At 48.1% G+C, this 26,220-nt stretch overlaps 1 protein-coding gene and 1 pseudogene across 2 annotated transcripts in view; both read right to left on the reverse strand.

Annotated features, from left to right (window-relative positions):
* The window catches only part of LOC147693446 (uncharacterized), a 436,409-nt gene that overhangs the window by 244,376 nt on the left and 165,813 nt on the right, over positions 1-26,220 (reverse strand). The window lies entirely within an intron of this gene.
* LOC147693447 (exportin-5 pseudogene) lies at positions 20,792-25,155 on the reverse strand (annotated as a pseudogene). The gene has a single exon (XR_015299256.1). The product of XR_015299256.1 is annotated as an exportin-5 pseudogene (transcript).

Below are 26,220 nucleotides of genomic sequence, written 5' to 3' on the forward strand. Positions count from 1 at the left end.
ATGATCAACCAGTGACAACTCCAAGTTTTATGGAGTCAATTAGTACTATTTTTGTGCCACCATTCATCACTTTTTTAAATAATTGCTTTGGTAATTGAAGTATAAATCTGTGTTCTGTGTGTTCGGAATTGATGGTCTTTAGAATGCAAATGGGTCTGCTGGAACCCTAACAACCCCAGGACAGCGTCCCCGCGGGGCGTATTTAAGTTCGGGTTCACACTGCTCTGTTTACTCTTGCTTTGGCAGCTCACCGCGGCGCCCTGCTGCCAGCCTTTCTCTGCGCTCTGAAAACAGGCACGTTGCTGACATGGCGGTCATCGATCGCCCTCCGTGGGGCAGGCTCTGCCCACAGCACTGTTCACAGACAGGAGGCGCTGGGGTCTGCGCCGACTGTGATAAAACACCCATGCCCATAAAACTCGGCTCTTTCTTCAAGGCCTAGTTGCAGAAAACAAAGGAACATGCAAAAAGAAACTTTTATCGTTAACTTCTTCAAATTATAGTAAGATTTCAATAACCCCATCTTGTATTCCTCGCTGTGTGCCTCACATTTAGGACAAATACATGCATATATATTTCAAGGGGCCGCAATCGCAACCCCTCGACCCCTCACCCACCCTCAACCCCTCCCCCTCAACCCCTCACCCTCACTCACCCTCAACCCCTCACCCTCACTCACCCTCAACCCCTCACTCACCCTCAACCCCTCACCCTCAACCCCTCACCCCCTCACCCTCACTCACTCACCCTCAACCCCTCACTCACCCTCACTCACCCTCCCTCACTCACTCACCCTCCCTCACTCACCCTCCCTCACTCACCCTCCCTCACTCACCCTCACTCACCCTCAACCCCTCACTCACCCTCACTCATCCTCACTCACCCTCAACCCCTCACCCTCACCCACCCTCAACCCCTCACCCTAACTCACCCTTACCCTCACTCACCCTCACTCTCACTCACCCTCACTCACCCTCACTCTCACTCACCCTCAACCCCTCACTCACCCTCAACCCCTCACTCACCCTCACTCACCCTCACCCACCCTCACCCTCACTCACCCTCAACCCCTCACCCTCACACAGTGCAATAGGTCTCGGAGCATTTGAGTTAGAGCTTTTAGAATTGTTTATGGCTTTTTTTATTTGTAATTCTTTAGCATTGGCTACAGGAAACAAAAATGCTAAAGATTTACAAAAAAACCCCATAAACAATTCTAAAAGCACTAACTCTAATGCTGCAAGACCTATTGCATTTCCTCACTCACCCTCAACCCCTCACCCTCACTCACCCTCACCCTCACTTACCCTCAACACTTCACCCTCAACCCCTCACTCTCACTCACCCTCACTCACCCTCAACCCCTCAGCATCACCCTCACTCACCCTCAACCCCTCACCTACCCTCACCCTCAACCCCTCACCTACCCTCACCCTCAACCCCTCACCCTCACCCACCCTCAACCCCTCAACCTAACTCACACTCACCCTCACTCACCCTCACTCACCCTCACTCACCCTCACTCACCCTCACCCTCACTCACCCTCACTCACCCTCACCCTCACTCTCACTCACCCTCAACCCCTCACTCACCCTCACTCACTCACCCTCACTCACCCTCACCCACCCTCACCCTCACTCACCCTCACTCACCCTCACCCACCCTCACCCACCCTCACCCTCACTCACCCTCACTCTCACTCACCCTCACCCTCACTCACACAGTGCAATAGGTCTCGGAGCATTTGAGTTAGAGCTTTTAGATTTGTTTATGGCTTTTTTTATTTGTAATTCTTTAGCATTGGCTACAGGAAACAAAAATGCTAAAGATTTACAAAAAAAACCCATAAACAATTCTAAAAGCACTAACTCTAATGCTGCGAGACCTATTGCATTTCCAATGCTTGTACTCTTTGTTGTCTCTGAAGCAGGAAGGAAGAAAGGAGATTCAGAGCACTGCCCTCGACACCTATCTCCCTCAGTCTGTCGACCAGAATTGAGGGGGACAGGGTGTCGAAGGCCGCAGTGAGGTCCAACAGAACCAACAAAGTGGTTTGGCTTCTGTCTACCACTGACCTGATGTTATTACCAACTACAGTGAGGGCCGTCTCTGTACTATGGGCTGCACGGAACCCATGTTGAGAGACATCCAAAAGTTTATGGGTCTCCAGGAATGAAGTCAGGTGGCCGTTAATGTATGTCTCAAGAATTTTGGCCGAGGCAGGAAGTAAGGAAATAGGCCTAAAATTCTTGAGAATTCCAGGATTCAAGGAGGCCTTTTTTAGCAGGGGTTTAACCACTGCGGTTTTCCAGACTATGGGGAAGATCCCTTCAGTAATGACCATATTCATAATTTCCAGTAGCTGAGGAAGAACAACCTCTCTACAAGCTTTGAGAGTTTTTAAGGGGCAGGGGTCTAGAGGGGAACTGGACTTGGTAGTGTCGAGGAGACGGTTAAGTTCTTCCAATGACATCTTAGGGAAGTTAGTCAGACGGGAGCAGAGACTTGCTTCAGAGACCACAGACACAACCGGGCGAGGGTAGAGTAGAAGGTTGCCCGGTGTTCAGGTCCAAATTTAGCTTTTCTAGAGCAGTGTGTATATCAGCTATTTTAGTATGAAAGAAATTTGCGATGTTATCACATAGCGCCTGTGTCTCAACCACTGAATTAACGGCCCTAGGTGAGGATAAGGAGTTAATGATTTTAAAAAGCTCTCTCGAAGATTTAAGGGCACCAGTGGTGTTAATAAAACAGCTCATTTTTTTCTTCTATTATCGCCCTTTTATATTCCTTTAAGGTCAGTTTGAGCTGGCTTTTCTCGGGAGCATTGGGATGGGCAATCCAGGATCTTTCTTTTTGTCTACATTTCTGCCGTAACAATCTCAGTCTTTCAGGGTACCAAGGGGCAGGGGGGCTCTTCCTGGCAGAATAATGTTTCTTAGGTGGTGCTAGAGTGTCCATAGCAGTGCTCAATGCCCTGGACAAACTACAAGCAGCGACATTAGGGTCTGACCCATGTGAAGAGATAACCTCTGTCAAAAAAGGAGCTACGGATATGGTGTTAACCTCTCTAAAATTCCTTATTGTTTCCCATGTTTTGGCATTTTTAGGTATAGGGGAAGGTGTGATTAGATGGAAGGGAACTGCCCAGTGGTCTGACCAGGATAGCGGGATCGGCGGTTCAGTCGCTACCCTATTGTCATTGGAAAAGATACCATCTAACGTTTGTCCCGCAAGGTGTGTGGGACTATCTACCCGTTGGCTGAGGCCACAGGCATTCAGACCCTCCACCAATGCCATAGTGTCAGGGTCATCAGACTTTTCAAGATGAAAATTGAAGTCACCCAGGAGGGTAAACTGAGCCCTGTTAATAAATGGCTCTAAGATCTCAAGTATATCAGAGCAAATGGGGCCCTGGGGCCTATAGCACAGAATGCCAGAAAAAGAAGATGTAGGGGCAAACTGTATAGAGAAGTATAGAGCTTCAAATTTATCCGAGGGGGAGGAGAGGGGGTCAATACGACATGTAAAACCATCTTTGCAGAGAATTCCCAGCCCCCCACCTCTGCGCCTTTCCCGGTCCATATGGACCAAGGCATAACCCTCAGGAATGGCATCGACCAGATCCGGACCGGCAGTCTCTGAACCCCAAGTCTCAGTTATAAAGACCCAAGGAGGTTCCCTAAAAGATACGAAATCCTTAAAGGCTACAATATTTTTAACCAGAGACCTGGCATTAATAAGAAAGCCAGGTTTCATTACAGAGCTGTCTTGACCCTTATCTGACAGTCCTAGTTCGATGTTTTCTGGCCGATCGCAGCCCTACCCTGGGCGATGGGGTAGTACAACTACAAATAACATTATTTGGGATCTAGTATGATGGCATGGTAACGGTGGAGGTCTAAGCGAGAGTAGCGTGGCGAGGGAGTATAGCTCACCATCGGGTGGGGGTGTAGTACGAGTGATAGTCTCCCTAGCCCCTGGCGTTTCCTCGGTGCTGACGGGCGCAGAAGGACTGGATTCTGGCGCGACTCCTGCGCAGGTCTGGCGCGTCCGCTGCGCGGAGCCATGCCCGTCCCCTTTTATGCAGAGCACTGGCCTGCTGAAAGCGCTTCCTCCCTATCCAAAATGGCCGCTCCAAAAACGATCCCCTGGACCGGCCAACTCAGCCCTAAATCGGCTGAGAACTGGCCTAAGGTGATGGAATACCGGGGAAACGATATAAATGCTCTCCTTATTCGAGGCAAAGTGCAAAAGTGCAGTTAGATAAAATAATTATTAAAAAATTGTTAAAAGATCGTGGCACAGCAGGGAGAGGGTACAAGAATTCACACAGTAAAGTACCAAGCAACCTCCCGGCTTTCCGCCTCAGGAGGGAACACACACACAGCAAGGCAGAACCAAGCTAAGAGTGCCCCTTTTATACAGAGCACTGGCCTGCTGAAAGCGCTTCCTCCCTATCCAAAATGGCCGCTCCAAAAACGAACCCCGGGACCGGCCAACTCAGCCCTAAAACGGCTGGGACTGGCCCAAGGTGAGGGAATACCGGGGAAACGATATAAATGCTCTCCTTATTCGAGGCAAAGTGCAAAAGTGCAGTTAGATAAAGTAATTATTAAAATTGTTAAAAGATCGTGGCACTGCAGGGAGAGGGTACAAGAATTCACACAGTAAAGTACCAAGCAACCTCCCGGCTTTCCGCCTCAGGAGGGAAGAAACACACACACAGCATACATATAGGTCCAGGGCGCCCTGCAGTCACATCAGAGGGGCCCGGACGCGATGCCCAGCCTGGCTGCTTATTATGGGCAAATTCGAAATTAATAAGACTGAGACGGAGCTGCAGGGAAATGAAGTGCTGAATGAGGCAGTACAACCGAAAAACAAAAGAGAGAGGAGCTATCCAGGAGCCCCAGCCGGCTTGTCCACCTGTGCTGGAGCCCCAGCCCCTTGAGCCCCAGCCTGAAGGCTCGTCTGTGTTCGAGCCTCTGCCCTGACCCCTCTGTGCCTGGAGTGACAAGGTATAATCTACGTCCCCGATGGAGGAACAGCACACCAAAGGGAAAGGGACTGCATTGCTGAAGAATAGGGCTAACGTACCCTGCCAGTGGAACCAACGATAGCTTAGGGAAAGGGAGATTGGGGCATTGTTTGGACAGTCAACGAACAGGGCGAAAAGACTGAGTTTCTGGAGAGACAATACCTTGCCCTGCAAAGTGGGATCTGGATCTGAGCTGACGAACAGCTCCACCGCTGGTGCTCAACAGCGGCTGTGCCTAATGAACAATAGAGGTCCACCAGCAGGACCCAGATGGACGCTGGGAACGTGGTCCCATTTCCCTGCTTCATCACCATTGGCTCCATTGCATGTCCTTTACTCTGATTTAAAAAAACAACATTTTTTACCCATTTGGTTGCTCCATTAGGGAGGAAGAACAGTTTTTCGCAGCCCCGCATTCTTGGAAAAATGGGCCTGTTTGGTCTGGGTGGTCTATTAAGATATTCTGTGCATCCTTTGATTAGTACGACGCCTGTTCCCTCTGAACAAGTTTGATACTTTGGCTCCTCACAGAGGGGAGCACAGGAAGACATACACTGACAATTCAATTGTTTCGATCAGTGCACATTCAATTCCTTTTCTTCTGTTCCAGATATGACATTTATTGATTTTTCACACTGCAAATGAATACGTACATTAAGATGTCTGTAACGGTGGTTGATATGACCGTTAGTTTTGTATCCAGGGGGCGGGGAAGATTAAGGTGGGTAAGAGCACATATGACTTCACTTACAGACTGAACATAATAACAAGCCTGTCTTAGATCCTGCATCGTAATGTTTACTTCACATGTGGGTCACAAGTTCATGTTTAGTTTACAAATGTTGCCTCTCTTGTCTCCTCCTTATCTCTGTATTTGTTGCCCTATCTATGTATCGTATATTTCATTAGCTACAATAAAAAAAGTGTGTTCTTGCCCTAAGCCAAAAGGGTTGTTGACACGAAGAATATGCCCCTTTATGCACTGTCTCCTCAGGAGACTGGTCAGACTGAGCTCCGCTTCAGCGTATTACCAATAAACTGTCTGGTTTGTATTCTCTACTGTCTGACCGACTCTTCATTACTGGGAAGGCGCAGAGGTGGTCGTGAGTGACCCGGGTGACCTTAATCGGGCCACTTCCTGCACCCACAAACGGGTGATGGTGAAGCACCTTCCATCTAAGCTCACTAGTGCACACCTGCAGCCCCGTGGAAGACTGAGGGCAGGACACTTTCCATCTGACCTCACTAGTGCACCCCTGAAGCAGTGTGAGGGCAGTGCACCTTCCCTCTGACATCTACTTGTATGTCACAAACTGCCACAAATGTGTTATTTAGGTTCTATGTTCACTTGAAACACCCTGCACCATTATTAGATTGAATTGATCATATATTCATATAAAAGGCAAATATTCATATTGTCTTGTTGTATATGGTTCTCTTTCTCTCTCCGACATATCTTCTCCCAGAAACATTGCCATTGAGCTAACCATTACCAGATATTGCACACATTGTCCACGGGAACCACTGTTTCTTGTTATACATTAGATGCTCTGGTTCAATGTGAGTAGGGTTGCCCTTGTCCTACCTACACAAGACGTAAAAAGACCTAGTCACAAGTATGGATTCGCAAAACACAGATCACTGCCACAACCTATCTTTGCGTAAACTACGACATGGGCAGTAGTCCACTGTCTGTCAATGAGGGCACCCATGGTGTACTCCTCCAGTCACAGAACAGGCACCACTACCTAGCTCATGACACAGGAAAACCCTTGGCATCTGCACGCACACTAGATGAGCGTGACACCAGGGCCAACAATCAAACAAGCATTTGCAATGCAATAAGTCTCACATTAACAAGAGTTTTTAAGCTATAAGCAATGCAAAAGCCCCCTTCGAAGCTCATGACGAGCTCAGCTTGTCATGAGGTACACCTCTCATGTGCTCATGACGAGCTGAGCTCGTCATGAACAATGGGAATCAATAACTATCAGCACGGGAGGGGAAAAGTCAAAACACCCAAGGTGTTAAACTCTCCCAATTGCGAGACCCATTGAACAGCAAATTGTTTTTTTTTAACTGACACCCATGTGGCACTTTTACATTTCACATTTAAACAAGTCAAGTTGAAAGGAAGAGGCGTGTCCAACATTAAAGTGAAACCGCAGCATGGGGGCTCTGACAAAAACAAGCATTGGCATAGCCAATAGGTCTCGCCTTTGGGACCTTATAAGTGTTTTTAGCCATGTAACAGTTAATGTTGTTGCACCAAGGATTTTGTGCTGCACAACTAAATACTTATAAGGTCCCAAAAGCGTGACCTATTGGCTATGCCAATGCTTGTTTCGTGTTTTTGCTTTCTCTTTCGAAGCGGAATAAAGGTCTGGTTTTGTGCGCCTTCGCTCGAGATTGATGATTGGAGCGGAGAGCGCGCGAGTCCGGCGCAAGGGTCGACGCGTGGCGTCTTGGCTGCTTTTAGGATGCTTGATGGAAAATAACAACTGCAGGTGGAGAGAGCCGAACTGTCCAGTTTACAAGCACCTCGGGACCCTCTGTGACTTGTTTTTATTAGGTTTCTTTGGGGGAAGTGATAGCTGCAGGTGGAGCAGGGTAAGCAGTACAGATTGCAGGCACGATGGTCCCTCTGGGTCTACTTCTGGGATGATTTGTGGGTGAAAATGTATTCCTGCAGGCGGTGCCAGCCCAAAGTCAATTGTTAATTTGCCTGCATATCTCTGGAACTGATTTTGTTTTCTTCTGCCTGGAAATTGATGACTAAAGGTCTGGGAGAAGCCCAACGCATAGTTTCATTTGCCAAAAGGCAGCAGTTGGACGATTTTGTGGTGGTTTGGCATAAATGGATGACTGGGGGCAGGAATGGGCAGTGCTGGGCCTTATTGTGTGGCCTTCCGTTAACCTAGATTTGTGAAGCCAACAGATTTAGAGGCCTTTTTTATCATGGGCCAGCAGCGTGTCTCTGGCTGCCCGCTCTGGGCTTGGGCATGGCTCGTGGTCCTCTGGTGAGACGCCGCTGCTGGAAGCTTCTGGAAGAACCACAGCCACTCCAGCTTCATCCAGCGGCGTGAGCGGGCGCGAGCACCGCAAGAGATCCTCTCCATCCTGGGCCTGCCTGGGAGGCTTCGGCCCGGGTTCAAGCTGCCGTCCTTGGCCCCCTCTCTTCATGCTGGACCTCTACCATGCCATGGCCAGCGAGGACGACAACGAGGCGCAACTGGGGACTCCCGCCCGATGCTGACCAGTCTCAGCACCCAGTCCCCCCTGCTCAGGAGGCCATCAGTCAGGTGGACAACGTCACAAGTTTTGTGAACATGGGTGAGTAGTATCACGGGGCACCCTGGACGCTGGTCTGGGGTGCATGGGGGAAGGGTCTTGGGGCAGGGGGTTTCTTAGGGGTCTGGGGAAAAAGCGGGGTAGGAGGATGGGTTTGTAAAGCACCATGTTTTAGGGCAAGGGCTTCAAATTGGAGCACCAGAGGGGATGTCCAGAGGGCGATGTGACAAAAATGGCTGATGTTAGTTGCCTCTCCACCAGTATCTCTGAAACCTTTTGGAGTTGTTTTAAATAGTTGCACATTTAAAATGTTAAATGAGTTCTCACCAAATAAAAAGTACCAAGAAACGTCATTTTTAGGGCTCGCCTGCTGTGCGCATGCGCACAGCTGGCAAGCTCTCTAGAGGCTTAAACAGCGTTTAACTAAGCACGATTCCGCTGGCGATTCCACAGAGTGCATGTGCTTTTTAAGGTCATTGCACAAGCGCAAGCCCTAAAAAGCGCGTGCACAATGCCACCAGCCGCCTGCCTGCCTGCCTCGCATTATCACATCAAAGGCAGCCCAGCCCCCCTCCCACAAACTTCGCCCCCCTCCCACAAGCTTCTCAGCGTGCGCTCATCCCCTAATTATTCACGGCCGGCCGTACTTTCAGTTTCCCGGCCGCCGGCCGTGTCTCCTTTCATGCATCTACTTTGGTTTGTTAGTGTATGCCTTAAATGCGTACCTGCCTGAATGCCTTTCTCGTTTTAATACCGGTGTCCCTCAGTTCTCTCAGCACGTTTTGGTGTCAGTATTTATCTCAGGCTTTGCTATCAATTATTTTTTTCAACATCTGTTGTGCCTATCTAAAGCAATCTCTCCCGTCACTGTTTCTTTACGTGCCTAATTATCTCTTGCTCTGGCTGTACTTCATGGTGTGTTCTGATTAGTAGTTGTAAGTATCTGTTTATATGTGTGTGTGTGTGCTTCAGTCTGTCTTTTGGTCTGCCAGTTCTGTCCGTATGTTTTAAGCTCTCTCACTGTGTCTGCTGTTAAGCTGACCTTTGGTCTTTCCTTGTAGGTTTATTATTGCTTCAGTGGATAAGAGTATTTATTCTAAGGACTGTCTGTCTGTGATTGCCAGTCTGTCCGCTGCTGTCTAGGACTGTGCAGCTGTCCTGCGCTCACCCTGACCGGCTACCAGCCAGTCATCTCATTTGAGGGATTGTCTGCTGTCTTCCCCTCAGAGATCCCCCATGTCTGCTGCTCGTACAGACCGCACGTCCGCTGCCTTCAGTGGCTGCCTGTCTTTCTTCTGCCGGCGTCAAGGCCATCTGCATCCCTTTGGTCTGCACTCCAAGGCTGCCTGCCCCCCTCAGCTCTCCAGAGAAGTCTTTGTCTGCACTCTGGTCTTCATGTCTGGCGTCTCTCTGCGTGTACTCTTCCACTTTCCTCTGCTCTCCATGACTGTCTCTCTGCCGGCCCTCTGCTCGTTATGCCTTTGTCTCTGTCTGATCTCAGTGCCCGTCTGTCTGAGTGCACTATGCTCACCAGGGCTGCCTCTCTTTGTCTGTCCTCTTCCTCTCCGTGACTGTCTGTTTGAGTGCCCTGCGCTCTCCAGGGCTGTCTCTCTTTCTGACTTCTGCTCTTCATCTCTGACTTTCTCTGCCTGTACTCTCACTCATTGCCCGTCTGTCTGAGTGCCCTCTACTCTCCAGTACTGTCTCTCTATCTTCGCTCTGCTCCTCGTGTCTACCTGTCACTTTGTTTGTCCCCTTCCTCGCCTCTCATAACAGTCTGTCTGACTGCCTTCTGCTCTCCAGGGCTGTCTCTGTTTGCCCTCTGCTCTTCATGTATGGCTGTCTCTATGTCTCCTTTCTCTCCACTCAGTGACCACCTGTCCCAGTGCCCTCTGCTCTCCAATATCTGTCTGTCCTCTGATGTTCATATCTGGCTGTCTCTTTCCCTGCTCTGTCCTCTCAGTGGCCGTCTGTCTGAGTGTCCTCTGCTTTCAAGGGCATTCTCTCTGTCTGCCATCTGCTCCTCATATCTGGCTGTCTCTCTGCCTGTCCTCTTCCTCAGTGACCGTCTGTCTGAATGCCCTCTCCTCTCCTCCAGGACTGTCTCTGTTTGCCTTCTGCTATTCATGTCTGGCTGTCACTTTGTCTGTTCTCTTTCTCTTCTCTCAGTGACAGTCTATCTGAGTGCCCCCTCCTCTCCAGGACTGTCTCTCTGTTTGCTCTCTGCTTTTCGTGCCTGGCTGTCTCATTGTCTGTCCTCTTTCTCTTCTCTCAGCGGGCGTCTGCCTGCCTGTCTTCTGCTCTCTATCGTCGCCGTCGCTTCTCTGTCTCTCGACAGCTTGACAGGGCCTACTCATTGACACTGTCCCATCATTCACCGTTCCCCTACCACCCAGCTCCACCGATGCACCCACCACCCAGCTCCACTGATGCACCCACCACCCAGCTCCACTGATGCACCCACCACCCAGCTCCACCGATGCACCCACCACACAGCTCCACCGATGCACCTACCTTCACTGATGCAACCACCACACAGCTCCACTGATGCACCCACCACACAGCTCCACCGAGGCACCCACCACACAGCTCCACCGAGGCACCCACCACACAGCTCCACCGAGGCACCCACCACACAGCTCCACCGAGGCACCCACCACACAGCTCCACCGAGGCAGTCACCACACAGCTCCACCGAGGCACCCACCACACAGCTCCACCGAGGCACCCACCACACAGCTCCACCGAGGCACCCACCACACAGCTCCACCGAGGCACCCACCACACAGCTCCACCGAGGCACCCACCACACAGCTCCACCGAGGCACCCACCACACAGCTCCACCGAGGCACCCACCACACAGCTCCACCGAGGCACCCACCACACAGCTCCACCGAGGCACCCACCACACAGCTCCACCGAGGCACCCACCACACAGCTCCACCGAGGCACCCACCACACAGCTCCACCGAGGCACCCACCACACAGCTCCACCGAGGCACCCACCACACAGCTCCACCGAGGCACCCACCACACAGCTCCACCGATGCACCCACCACACAGCTCCACCGATGCACCCACCACACAGCTCCACCGAGGCACCCACCACACAGCTCCACCGATGCACCCACCACACAGCTCTACCGATGCACCCACCACACAGCTCCACCGATGAAGCCACCAGACAGCTCCACCGATGCAGCCACCACACAGCTCCACCGATGCAGCCACCAGACAGCTCCACCGATGCAGCCACCACACAGCTCCACCGATGCAGCCACCACACAGCTCCACCGATGCAGCCACCACACAGCTCCACCGATGCAGCCACCACACAGCTCCACCGATGCAGCCACCACACAGCTCCACCGATGCACCCACCACACAGCTCCACCAATGCTCCAACTAAGCTCCACCAATGCACCCACTACACAGCTCCACCAATGCACCGACTAAGCTCCACCGATGCACACACCACTCAGCGCAACCACAGCATCACTCAGCGCAACCACAGCATCACTCAGCGCAACCACAGCATCACTCAGCGCAACCACAGCATCACTCAGCGCAACCACAGCATCACTGGTTCAAATATGTTCTTTCAATGTTTCAAGCTGTTTTCAAGCTTTCATGCTTTATTACAAATCACAAAAAGATGTTAATATTTCACTTCTGTTCTTGGATTTTCGTCACAATAAAAAACTAACATAATCTTCACAAAATTATTTACAAAAGTTTAAGCTATTGCCATTACAAATTAAATAAATTATTTAAGTATTAATTATTTTTAAAAATTAAAAAGCCATTGTTATTTGTAATATCAATACATCTAAGTCACGTAAATACAAAACATGTTGCATTACAAATGCTATAGGTGTTTGCGAAAGTTATATCTATCGGCATTGTAAATGACAAAGCTAATAATTTAGCTATTTTAAAAAATAACAAATAAATACAAAAAAAATTCATTTATAAGACCAATAGCTCAAACTTTCCAAATGCGAGCCCTATTGAATTTCCATTGCTTGTTTTGTTCAACAGTTTTTTGAGTGACCCCATATACCCGTAAGATTTTGAGCCCCTCACCTACAATATATGCTGTGGCCTTAAGCCCCATCCCACTGGTGTTGCTGCCCGTGTACATTTCATAGTCCACCCAGCGGCCGGTGCTTGTTCGCCTCTGGATGTGGAGACTTGTGTTAACCAGGAGCAGTGAACTGAAGGTGTCTGGGACAGGTGGCTGCCTTCACCACTGGCACGGGCTCTCAGTCGGTACTCACTTTATTTATCTGTAGAGTCCTCCTTGTCTATTAGCTCACGGCCGGCTATTGACACACGTGTGTCAAAGCTGTACTCAATGCAGGTTTCCATTTATGAGTCGAGGTGAAATTAGGGTTGTTCAGTGAGTGTTAAGATCCCATTCATTTGTACTGAGCAAAGTTTTGTTATTTATTTAGTAAAGCTTTTGTATTCCGCCAGTAAAATGTGTCTCCTGTGCACTTCATGACAATACATAGTATGTATGTATGTATGTATGTATGTATGTATGTATGTATCAGTGCTGGAAATAGAGAGAAACAAGCAATGCTGGGGGAAGCCTTGTGAAAGCGTGCATCTTTAGCTTTGCGATAGCAAGAGCAGCCATCTTTGTCCATTTGGACGCGCGTGAATTCAGCTTTGGCTGAATTGATTCCAAAAGTTCCTCTCCATGGCGCATGTGCTGCTTTCGCCAGGCGAGACCTAAAAAGCACCTGTTTATCCAGTCATTATGGCAGGTAACAAAAGCAGACAAGGCGGTACCAAGGAGGGACTAACAAGCCTAATAACAACTTGGAAACCAGCGTTTAGGAAGAACAATGACACATGACAGTTAAAAATACGGGGAGCGGGTGGGCGGGGCTTTAAAGACATACTCCACTACTGCATACCTCGCAGCAGCGCATGCGCTGCCCAGGCTAGACCTAAAAAAAACAGGATAACAGATACATGCAGCCAGGCACTCGGGCTGGGGTAGAGGACTGTCTACCAAACAGGGGACAAGCAAGTCACAACATCTTCCATCTGGCCACACCATAACACCTCTGCAGTAGGGCTGAACAAGGGTATAGCACCTTCCCTCCGACCTGCACGGACAGGAACATGAGGCAGTGCTTCCCCAGAAATATGGGAAGGCAGAGCTTCTTTCCTCATACCTGGACTCCAAGGGACAAAGTATCTTTCTTCCCACCTCATACCGCACCCACAGGGATGAAGGAGGACAGACTTGAGCAGTGGAAGGGTGGTACTCACCTTTGCTACAATAGACCTGCTATGGGTATAGGACTCCTGATGAGCTGAAATTCCTGTGTCTGGCATGGACAGGCTCTTTCATTTTAGCTACCCAAAAACCTTATTTTGACTACGTCCCATGTATTCTTTTGCCCAATGCATCCTATCACGTGGTAATGCGTGCCGGACAAATAACGCATCATCCTTTATTCCGCAAATAATTTGTAAATCCCAAAATAACTGCAAATTTCAGAACGAATTGAGAAGCTCTGCTTTAACCCACAAGTCTGTACAGTTTCTATCCATTCTACCCTCAACATCAAACCTGCATAATGGTGCATTGCGCTCGACTGCACACATGCCCAAAAGATCACAAAACCGGACCTCGGATGCACCAGTTCTACAGTCTCACAAACTACCTACTTCCATTTCATTTATACTGATGTGAATGGGTCACTTTTCAACAGTCAGAAGCTCAAACCTACAACACAGAAACCACCATACACCTAATGCAGTAAATACAAACGACGAGGTTGATACATCAACAGAGCCATGCAGGTAGAAGAGAAATGCTGCCAACCGCACTAAACAAGAACTAAGTAACGCATATACTTCAAAGCTACTCAAAGGACAGGTGGCACAGCACTGACCCTGTAACACAGCACCCAAAGGATCCAACATCATATAAACACCCACAATCCTGCAGTGACTGCTGTCAAGTAGACTCCAATGGCTCGCAGTCAACAGCACACTATCAATATTGCTTTTGGGGGCTACTCCAGCTACACAACCCCTTTCTCGTTCGGTCTACCTTATTCCTTCCTTTCTTCTAAGCTGCACTCCATCTCCATCTTTCCTGCTCCAACAAAGAGTGCCTTACAGCGACCTTAGGTAGCAAAAAGGTGTTCTACAAATACCACAACCCCCAAAAGGTGCAAACAACACAGAACATAACACATTTATCACATGCTTAAATAGTGAAACCTATTGTAAAACCTATTAAAAATGTATTATCCCACATCCCGTCATGACTAAGCAAAAACCACATGCCCATTGAATATCAAAACCAAGTCATAGTAAGATATTACACACAACATCCTACAAACATGAAAACACAGCAATGGTCATACAGACAGTGGCATGTACTCTTTGCATCACTTCCCCAGTAATTATATACCAATCTACCACCAAAAACCATCTCAACAAGAACACACTAGGCATACAACTTTCGTGCAACAAACAATACAAGTAATCACAGAGGGGAACGTAACGCCATCAGGCATCAGCAACCACAAATACTTCACAACACACACAATATATTACACTGTGGCAATCACCAGGTACGGTGACAATGTTCCCCATAACTCACGGTACCATCATGCTCAGTAAACACAAACCAATGGTGTGCAAAACGAGCATTGACACTTATTGGCTTTGCCATTGCTTTTTATTTATGGTGTACAGCATTAGCAAAAAAATGTGAACAAAATAGCAATTTTGAGGGTGTGCATGTATCATGCGTGTGAGGCTGGTAACACAGAGGCACTGTTATTTGTAGAGCAGAAGGCCTGGAGCAATATGCAGTCTGGCCCTCCAAAAACCAAAATCAATAAATTAAAAAAACAGGACTGAGTGGGCCAGGGCAGAGGAGGAGCAGGTTGGGGTACCAATATGGAAGGGGAAAGAAGCACGCAAGGAAGAACGGAGGACGTGGGAGAACACGAGGGACAGAACACTGGGCAAAGGGAGAAGTACAAAGGCAAAAGAGAACAAAAAGGAGCATAGAGGGAGAGATGTAAATGGGTGAGTGAAAGCAACACAGAGCATGCAGGAGAAGAAGAACGCGAGGGAGACAGCTAGAAAACACATGTACTCTCAGGGAGTGCTTAAACAAAAAGAACAAGCATTTACAATGCAATGGTTTTGCCTTTGTTAAAGTTAGAGCTATTGGCATTGCTCTTGACACTCTGAAGCTCCACTCTGCACTCTGAAGCTGCACTCTGAAGCTGCACTCTGAAGCTCCACTCTGAAGCTCCACTCTGAAGCTCCACTCTGAAGCTCCACTCTGAAGCTCCACTCTGAAGCTCCACTCTGAAGCTCCACTCTGAAGCTCCACTCTGAAGCTCCACTCTGAAGCTCCACTCTGAATCTGAACTCTGAAGCTCCACTCTGCACTCTGAAGCTCCACTCTGAATCTGCACTCTGAAGCTGCACTCTGAAGCTCCACTCTGAAGCTCCACTCTGAAGCTCCACTCTGAAGCTCCACTCTGAAGCTCCACTCTGAAGCTCCACTCTGAAGCTCCACTCTGAAGCTCCACTCTGAAGCTCCACTCTGCACTCTGAAGCTCCACTCTGAATCTGAACTCTGAAGCTCCACTCTGAATCTGCACTCTGCACTCTGAATCTGCACTCTGAATCTGCACTCTGAATCTCCACTCTGCACTCTGAATCTGCACTCAATCTCCACTCTGCACTCTGAAGCTCCACTTTGCACTCTGAAGCTCCACTCTGCACTCTGAAGCTCCACTCTGCACTCTGAAGCTCCACTCTGCACTCTGAAGCTCCACTCTGCACTCTGAAGCTCCACTCTGCACTCTGAAGCTGCACTCTGAAGCTCCACTCTGCACTCTGAAGCTCCACTCTGAATCTGCACTCTGCACTCTGAAGCTCCACTCTGAATCTGCACTCTGCACTCTGAAGCTCCACTCTGAATCTGCACTCTGCACTCTGAAGCTCCACTCTGAATCTGCACTCTGCACTCTGAATCTGCACTCTGAATCTCCACTCTGCACTCTGAAGCTCCACTCTGAATCTCCACTCTGCACTCTGAAGCTCCACTCTGAATCTCCACTCTGAATCTCCACTCTGCACTCTGAATCTCCACTCTGCACTCTGAAGCTCCACTCTGAATCTCCACTCTGAATCTCCACTCTGCACTCTGAATCTCCACTCTGCACTCTGAATCTCCACTCTGCACTCTGAATCTCCACTCTGCACTCTGAATCTCCACTCTGCACTCTGAATCTCCACTCTGCACTCTGAATCTCCACTCTGCACTCTGCACTCTGAATCTCCACTCTGCACTCTGAATCTCCACTCTGCACTCTGAAGCTCCACTCTGCACTCTGAAGCTCCACTCTGAAGCTCCACTCTGCACTCTGAAGCTCCACTCTGAAGCTCCACTCTGCACTCTGAAGCTGCACTCTGAAGCTCCACTCTGCACTCTGAAGCTCCACTCTGAATCTGAACTCTGAAGCTCCACTCTGAATCTGCACTCTGAATCTGCACTCTGAATCTGCACTCTGAATCTCCACTCTGCACTCTGAATCTCCACTCTGCACTCTGAATCTCCACTCTGCACTCTGAATCTCCACTCTGCACTCTGAATCTCCACTCTGCACTCTGAAGCTCCACTCTGCACTCTGAAGCTCCACTCTGCACTCTGAAGCTGCACTCTGAAGCTCCACTCTGCACTCTGAAGCTCCACTCTGAATCTGAACTCTGAAGCTCCACTCTGAATCTGCACTCTGAAGCTCCACTCTGAATCTGCACTCTGAAGCTCCACTCTGCACTCTGAATCTCCACTCTGCACTCTGAAGCTCCACTCTGCACTCTGAAGCTCCACTCTGCACTCTGAAGCTCCACTCTGAAGCTCCACTCTGAAGCTCCACTCTGAAGCTCCACTCTGAAGCTCCACTCTGAAGCTCCACTCTGAAGCTCCACTCTGAAGATCCACTCTGAAGCTCCACTCTGAATCTGAACTCTGAAGCTCCACTCTGAATCTGCACTCTGCACTCTGAAGCTCCACTCTGAATCTGCACTCTGCACTCTGAAGCTCCACTCTGAATCTGCACTCTGCACTCTGAAGCTCCACTCTGAATCTGCACTCTGCACTCTGAAGCTCCACTCTGAATCTCCACTCTGCACTCTGAATCTCCACTCTGCACTCTGAATCTCCACTCTGCACTCTGAATCTCCACTCTGCACTCTGAATCTCCACTCTGCACTCTGAATCTCCACTCTGCACTCTGAAGCTCCACTCTGAAGCTCCACTCTGAAGCTCCACTCTGAAGCTCCACTCTGAAGCTCCACTCTGAAGCTCCACTCTGAAGCTCCACTCTGAAGCTCCACTCTGAAGCTCCACTCTGCACTCTGAAGCTCACATACACAGCTCGGTAAAACAATAAAACACACACACAATACCTCAGAAGCAGACTCTGCTGTGGGGGAGGGGGATAAGATTTAAAGTCGTTTATAAAGTAATCCTTCAAAGATAGCGGAGCAGGAACTGCCGTCTCATACTTGCAACAAAAAAAAATGAACAAAAGAACAACATTTCAAAAAGTGAATCAACAAAAAAAGCTGCCTTGAAGGTCACCTTTTGATCTCGCGCACACGGCCCGGTCTTTGCGGGTCATCCCGGCAGGACGGGCACTTCAAAGGGCGAACCTGCTTCAAATGCACTAATTACCGAGGCACATTGCCTGCCTTCCAAAGTGAAATTTATTAAGGAGACCCGCGCCCGAGGATTACAGAGGCGTAAATCACCCCGAAAGGACAGCTCACTCCGGCAATTTCCAATTTAAGGGGCCGGGGATGTGTCCGGGCTTCAGAAGTGCCACTTTCCGCCCCAACCTCGCGTTTTTAATCTTCCGAAGGACAAATTGGGCCGAGAGTCAGGCGGCGAAAGCTGAGAGTGAGACGTGTTTAAAAAGGGCAATTAACTCTCCCCAAACGAGTCTGGCAGCGTGTGCAGGGGGAGGCCATTAACTGCAGTTAGTGGCCCGCACCTGACCAGGATGTGACCACGGGCCAAAGTGCAAGGGGGAAGGGGTTAGCGGGAATTTATCCTACAGTAATAACAGGCACAGGATTAAAGATGGCACCTTGTCCACTCCAGTGTTTCTAATATTTGTACTCTTTTCGGCGCCTAACAATATTCCGAACTACAACCCCCCAGAATGCAATGTTTTAACGCAGAGCTGGGTCAGATACTCAGCCCTGACATAGGAACTTAAACTGCCTGGTGAACTTGTTTCCGATATCTAAATATCCTCCAGATCGGTTGTGAGTAGAGATTCAAGAGATGCTGTTTTGCTTTGCATTATGGGACTTGTGGTCCTTGAAGAGATGTAAAGAAGTGTCAGCGCAGCGCTTGTGTCGCTGCTCACACCTAGGCAGGGACCATGTGTGATGTCCAATGTTAGACAGAGTCTGCATGGATCGGAGGCCGGGTGTGGCATAATGAAACAGTACCTTGACCGCCCCCTGCCCTCTCCAGACAGTGCTTAAGTGCCTTTCACGAACACCTTCGCTATCCACAGTACCTTGAGGCTATATTGAGTTCACTTGGGCGCTGTTTAACAGTTCATAATGAGGACAAAGCAAGACACATACTGTGTGCTGTGTGCTTATGCCACAGACCTATGTCCCGCGCTCTCGTCTGTAAAATCACATGAAGATGCAGAAGTGATGTAGCGTCCAGTTCTTATGTTTTGTTTAGGCGCTTTTAATTTTTTCAAACCGGGGATGGGCGGATTATGTGATCTGGCCAGGATCACACTTTGCTGCTAAGAGAGAAAGTGCACAATTATTGTGCAGGGTCCTCGGATGCCTTTTTCTCCCTCGACACTACTGGCCTCATTGCCATATTAGTTAGCGCTGGTTGTGTGGTATTAGAAGGCGCTAGTTGTGCAGTATTAGATAGGGCGGTTGTGTAGTATTATATAGAGTGGCTGTGTAGTATTAGCGTTGCTTGTGTAGTATTAGATAGCGCTAGTTGTGTAGTATTGCTTAGCGCTGGTTGTGTATTCGATGGCGCTGGTTGTGTATATTGCGCTTGTTGTGTATTATTATTATATAGCGCCGGTTGTGTAGCATTAGATACTACTCCCCATACATTTCTGTCAGCCACAGTGACACCACACACAATGTCCGTGTGTGGTAAATATCTTTCAAACCATTTTGTCTATACTGAATACCATGTCTGGAGTGGGCAGCCCTTTAAAAAGCTTAATTGTGCTTTTGTTCCTTGCAGAGCAGCCCGTGTGCGTGTGGCTGCTTCTTCCAGCGCCTCGAGGCGGGGAGCGCAGTGAACAGTGCAGCACAAGGGACGTGTGCAGTGTCCACCTAACGTGAGTGCAATAATGAACCACTTATTTCTGCTCTTGTGCGACATGCACAAACGAGAGAGGCTGAGCCGGCCGGACACCCAGGCCGGCCGGCCGGACATGCAGCAAGCGGTCTGCAGGGAGGGGGCAAGGAGGGGGCAGGGCCCCGCCGTGATTGAACCTGTGCACTGAAACACTTTGATGTCACCCCTCCCTCCCCGGATTCCTGGCAGCAGAGTGACCCACACGTATCCACCCTGACCCCCACGGTCAGGTGCGGGTGGGGGCGGGGAGACACGGAGAGCGGGAGAGGGGGTGGGAACCGGCAAACAAGCATTTCACAAAGCAAGCACTCACCTGGACTTCTTCCGGGTGCCTTCAATGCCGGGACAGATTCGGGGGCGTTCCCGGCGTCGCGTGACGTCGGCAAAAGCCAAAGAATCTCGGGAACGCCCCCGTGTCTGGTCCGGCATTGACGGACAGGCCCCTCGTCCAATGGCTAGGCTCCATTTATGGAGCCAGCCAATGAATGACGAGGGCCGACCCAAACCCACACACAGTACTCATTAGGTTTTTGCCTGCGCAAAAAAGATGCGCAGAGCGCATCTTTTTCGCGAGGCAAAACCTAAAAAATTAGTTCCCTAAAATTGAGATGTGGAAGGACACAAATTAATAAGATATGCTCCATGGAAAGGACAAACATAAAATGGACAAGACAAGTTATTGAATAAGAAGCAAGGAAATGAGTGACAACAAAGCAACTCAATTGATAAGCAAATGATTTTTTTTTTTGGCATGTACCCCAGTGCAAATTCTTGGTAAATTGACCAAAAATGTTTTGTAACCAGCTGGCGCTGTCTGATATGCTGGACATAAAATATAGTGGCATTACATAGAAAACATATGCTTCAACAGGTGAGGCAATTTTATTCCGAGTTGACCCTTTCATACTACCACAGTGCATTTTTATATCACATATATGACCCTGGTTCATAAGGTTGCTCTTAGATGTTGGAAGGATCCAAATCGGTCTGCTTTTATTAAAAGGTGGGATGAAATTCAAAAGAATGCTGCGACAGAACTATTAACTTGTTTATTAAACATTAATCCCAAAAAAAAAACTGCATTTGGGCGCCTTTTACCCTGGTCTAACATTGCCTATGTAACTTCCCCAGATTAACAACAACACAAAATTTAGCATGTTACGAAAAGTGAAGTTCAAAATATGTAATTAAATATACATTCACCATTTATTACTGTAATGTGCATCTGTGGAAAAAGTTAATTTAGAAAATTGGGCGGAAATAGCATATTCAATTTCTACTTGAAGTTCCTCCTCTTCATGACCGTGGCTGGCGATTCTTCTGATTACTAAAAGGAGGTTTATCATTCTTTGACTTGGTGAAGGCAAGCAGGCGTTTCCTAAACTTCGAGGAATGATGCAAAGGAATGTTTATATGCTCCTTTTTCGGATTGCGCTTACCAAATGGCTTCAGAGTACAGCCTTTTATTAAGTCTTTGAAATCCTGCAGTAGTACATGGTCTGGTGTTTGAGCTGTCGGCTCAAGAATGCACTTATCAAAGTTGTCCAGGTTATGCAGGTTAATTCTTGGGACCTGTCGCATTACTTTATACAAATCACTGTAACCAGGACGCAGAAATCTATACATCTTGAACGCAAGTTCATCAAAAGCATAGCCCTTAAATCTATCAAGTTTGTGTACTTCTAATCCTTTCAGTACCATTGTAAAGAAATATGCTACAGTATCAGCGTGTAGAGGCTCCAAACTAACGTGTTGGAGCAGGGGCCAGCAGAGATGAAATACTACTTTGTAGCTTATTAATTGTTTCCACACAAGCGAGGAGAAGGATGTGGCCAGTATGGCAGAGCGAATGTCCTCGTCTTTCATCAAGCATAACCCCAGTGGTGTCAACTGTGTGCGCTTTGTGCTTGAAGGCTGAAGCAACGAAGATGCCTCCACTGCAACCTCACCAGAATCCGGAGCCCTGACACCGATATCTTCATTCTTGTCATACAAAGGGCAAACGTTAGTGAACTCAGCTGAAGACAGCCCACTAACACTAGGCAAAGAGCAACCTACTGCAGATTTTTCCACAGCATTTGATTGGACAGCAACAGCACTGACATCTGTCTTTTCATTTGATACACAGCAAGCAACATCATTTACTGCAGTAAAGACACTAGCAGGTGCATCGCCAATAGATGTACTTTCATCATCATCATCTGATTCAGCAACACAAACAGTGTCATCGTCCACCTCACTAGATAGAGTGCACACATCATCACTTTCAATTGTGACAACAGCAGCATCTGCATCCATGCTACAACCATCCGTGCTACTAGGGAATTTAGTCTGACAGTCAGTCACATTGGAATCATCAACAATGTTCTCATCTTCACAAGGCACGCAGCACTGAATGATTAACTCTATGACTTCTTCAGTCAAAAGCTTGACTTGCTTCCGTAAACCTTTCTTCAACTTTGGGCTGCCAAGTGCAGTTTTCTTTTTCTTTCTTAAGTTCTTCGGCTCAATGATATTCTTCTGCTCAGTGATATTCCAATCTTGAGTCAGTCTCGTGTGAAGGAATGGTAAGAAAGTCCTCATAATAGGGGACAAAAAAGTCTCATAGTATTCGGGAGGGCAGGAGTCAACCAAGGGCTTAAAAAAGTTATGGACAATGGAAAGGATTCTATAGTTTGGAATGTTTTCTAGGTTCACAAAGGCAGATCCAATAAGGCGGCCAACAAGACTGTTAATGTTGTAGAAATCCTGCTTTAGGGAAGATGCACCATAAGCCAAAATATCGAAACAGGAAGCGTACAAGGTGCAGAAAAATCCCTGCATTCTTTCCAGTGCAGTTTTATACTCTGGTGGGTCATAAATGTCCAGGAAAGGTCGAGAAAGGTCTAGTTTAGACGTATTCTTCTCACCTGGCAGACCCAGGACCGCTGCACATTTCTTACCCATCTTGGACATCACCTCTGGCAAATAAAGCATATTTTGAGTCTTTATAAGAACAAATACATTGTCAAGTAGTTTAAGCATCTGTTCAGTGCATGGGTTACGGTAAAATGGTTCGCCATTGGACATAATTTCAATAACAAATCCTCCAGTTTTAGCTGTTTCTACATCAGCAGGACAACATGTCCATCTCAACACTCCAAGAATAGTAGCAACACAATGGATTATTTCTGAACTATTTAAATCCATGTCACTTCCCACAACTCTTTTAGTGGCCTGGAGATCTCCACAAACATAAAGAACTAGTGCATCAGGATCTGCAAATACCTTTCGCATCTCATTAGAGAGCCAGAAAGAAGAGACTGGAGCCATCAGCTCCTCCAAGAAAAGTTTCTGACGACGATAGTCCTTCAAGTGGTTGATAAGTATAACCATGGATTCAAGAAGTGTACTCTTTTCCATCAAAGTAAGCTGGAGAAGTTCATTGCATAGCAACTGCTTTATGTGATTAAACAGCAATACAAAGTTAGGTAGAAGTAACTGAGCTTTTTCTCGACAAATGCGATTAACACAGGAACAGGCACCTTTTCTCCCACTTTTAAGAGTTTGTGACTTTGGCGCCTTAATCTCTTCAATAACTTCAAGCAACTTATTCAGAACTTGAGGCAAATACTCATTTTTAAAATTAAGGAAAGGTAGCAGTGTGGATATATTCAATGTAACACAAGCTAGGATGAGAGGATCCTTTGTCTTAAAACTCAGAAGAAGTTGAAGCAGCTCTATTCCGCAATTTACTGGGAAGTTCCGTTTCTGCAGATTTTTGGGAAGGTTTTCAACGATAATGTTAATGAAAAATGTGACAGCTTCCCACTCATGAAAGGAGTTTGTGTAGGTGCAAAAGCCATCCTGTGTCAAGGAATGTATGGGCATAGAATCAACTGGAGACAACAGTAGTTGTTTAAGGAACTTACTAGCCATCCTGAAACTAGTATTTGGGTCAAGACGGCATGCCGCACTAATCACATGCCCTTGCTCTACTCGAAAAGATTTCAAAAAGACATGGAAATCGTCATCAGTAAGAAAATCAAAGCGAGAATATTCACAACTGCGGCTGCAATTTTTGAGAGGGAAACATACCATCATTAAGTTTGTTTTTGTGGCAAGAAGATATCTTGGGAGCACAGTCAGCAAGAGGGGGTTCTGGGATAAGTGTTTGTGGCTGAAAAGCTTCTTCCACGTGCTCTGGGTTAAGTAACTCAGGTACTTGCTGCTATGTACTGTGAAATCAAGTAAAGAATCCAGATATTTACCAAAAATAGAAGGCATGTCCTCAAAACTAGGACTATGCAATGTACAGCAGAACTGCTTACCAAAAGCACAGAGGAGTTGGCACTGCTTCTTCAGGAAGGAATAGTTTCTCTCTGTTAGCACTTCCCCAGTTGCTGCTCCTGGGGCGGGGAAGATGTACTGTGCGGCAACATCTTCCAAAAAGACAAGCAGTGGTTCGCCGTGAGGAATTTTCTCAATTCGATTGACAGCAACAAGCAGGCACTCTGCTGCCTCCAACTGCAGATCGCTATCATTCAAAAGGCGCCACAGTGGCTCCAAGAGCTCCAAGTTGTTGTTGGTGAGGTCTTCCGGCGATGCCAACTTGACATACTGCGTCATGGTGCTGATGGCAGCGGTTATCATGCGGCAGTGCACCTGAATCTGCAACTCTGGGGTAATGCGCGTTTTCAGAAACTGATGGCCCTGGACACTGTCCTTTATCAAAGCATGCACCATATTCAAGATGCCATGGATGTGCTGCTGCAGGTCATGCGCGAACCCAGGTGCCTGGGCACCCTCGTCCTCGGCCAGTCTCTGCAAGGTGAGCATGGCCAGCTCACACCGAGAGGCCCCTTTTTGGGAAAGTTGCTGCAGGTCAAGCAGGAGGCTCGGCCAGCGCTGGGGCCAGTTACACAGAATCAGCTGCACCACCACACGCACGAGGGCCTCTTTGATGCAGGCCTCCTCTTCCAGGATGTGCTTGGTCCCGTTCAGCATCAGGCCCATGATGCTGTTCTTGAAGATCCTCCCCTCTTTGGTGAAGACGTCGACCCTGGTCACCCTGACGTGGTGCTCCAGCACCCTCAGGGCATAGTACCGCACGGGGGTGCTCTGGGTCTCCTCAGTCAGCCTCAGGCTGCAGGGGACGCGGAGCTCGGCCATGTCCCGAAACTCGTCGCAGAACTGCTGAGCCTCGGTCCGCCGCTGGGGGCTGGTGGCCGGGTCCAGGATCAAAGTCACCGCATCGGCGAGCACGTCGCAGAAGAACTTCATTTCCATGGCCGACATCTCGCCCTGCTGCGGCCGGGAGCCTGGGTTTACATCGAGAGAAAGTCCACTGGTGTCATGGTAAAACGAAACCACCTCTTTCTGCTTCCGTGTAACCCGGATCTCAAACAGGATGTGAGCGGCTCCCGTTCCAAGATGTCCGCCGTCGAAGCTAGTTACCCCGAGGGCGCTTTACGGGACGCACTTTGGAGGCTCCGAAGACATTAAAACAAGCGGATGTATCTCAGGAACCCCAACCGGAAATGAGTGTGGAAACTGCATTACCGGTCCCCCGGGGGTGCTAGTGAGATCATACGCTTCATGTTTATCTTTATCCGTTTTCTATATTTACGATTTTAGAGGCGGAAGTAGTATATTTAAGGTGACCAGGCGTCCCGGATTTGCAGGGACAGTCCCGTCTTTTTCAACCGGTGTCCCTGTAGATTTTTGGTAATATTGGCTCATGTCCTGGTTTTTTTGAGAGACTAAACTTAAAACGATTGAGACACTTTTTTAGGATTTATGATTTAAGAGTAAGAAATTTAATTAACAGGTATGATGCTGGTCTTAAAAATAAAATTTTATTTATTTTCTTAGTACCTCTTCTATGTTTCTATGTTTATGAACGCTGTCATTCTTTGCCACTTTGTTATGTAAAATTGTAGTCCTTACTGTTATTTTTTCGAAACGTCCTATTTTTTGGGTGACACATTCTGATCACCCTAACAATATTGTTTCAAAACACAGTCCCACACATAATCTTGGATTTCATAGTGTTGTATTGCTTTTCTGGGTATCAGCTCGGTATAGTCACGAATGAAGTCAAGGTATGCCTTATAAAACTCCCTTTAAACCCTCCCTATTGAGCACTTCATTGCCCAATGGTAGGTCACAGCTGATGGGAAACGAGAGAAAAAAACCAAAGAATGTGAAGATGCTATTTTATCCCCCAAGGATTACAGGAGACTGGGGTAGGTGAGAACAGGTTTATTCTATTATTTTGAAGAGCGCCAGGAGACACGTCCGTGCCGTAGCCTGGCCGAGCGCTCAGTGCCTCACAAAATGGCAGCTACGCATCACGTTGTTACGCAGCCGCGTAACAACTAGACCTCAACACTACATATCTCCCTCCTTATATTTTTCAATGGTGAACACAATTTACAGTCTTTCAACCCTCCAGTTGTTCACCTCCATTCATCTCATAATCC

Source organism: Lissotriton vulgaris, chromosome 8 (assembly GCF_964263255.1).
Source record: "Lissotriton vulgaris chromosome 8, aLisVul1.2, whole genome shotgun sequence".
NCBI classification, from domain to species: domain Eukaryota; kingdom Metazoa; phylum Chordata; class Amphibia; order Caudata; family Salamandridae; genus Lissotriton; species Lissotriton vulgaris.